Source organism: Eimeria mitis, genomic scaffold, assembly GCF_000499745.2.
Source record: "Eimeria mitis Houghton genomic scaffold, Emh_scaff465, whole genome shotgun sequence".
NCBI classification, from domain to species: domain Eukaryota; phylum Apicomplexa; class Conoidasida; order Eucoccidiorida; family Eimeriidae; genus Eimeria; species Eimeria mitis.
The window spans coordinates 1,273-1,714 of record NW_013572956.1 but is presented as its reverse complement, the minus strand read 5'-3'; positions in this window follow the sequence as shown (position 1 = coordinate 1,714).

Here is a 442-nt window from a genome sequence, read left to right as displayed (position 1 = left end):
AACACGCATACACCCCGTCAGGTGTGCAGGCAGCGGCGCTGCTCAGGTGTATAGGCAGCAGCAGAGCACTAATCCTGCTCTCTGAATGCGTCTAATTGATAAAAAACACAATAAATATAATAAAAAACATAAAATAATAAATTATAAATGTAATTTATTAAACAAAGGAAAAAGTGCGTCTGCCGGGAATCGAACCCGGGTCACCTCGATGGCAACGAGGTATTCTACCACTAGACCACAAACGCGCTGGCGACCACTCTAACCTTTTTCTGCTTTTGTAGTTTAGTAAAATTAAATAATAATTAAACTAATTTATTTAAATTTGTTTTAGTCTATTTTAATCTAATTTTTTTTTCTAGTTTAATTTATTTTACTTAAATTATTTTTTATTTTTGTTAATATAAAGCTATTCGCTAGTTGATAGACAACCACACACATAATA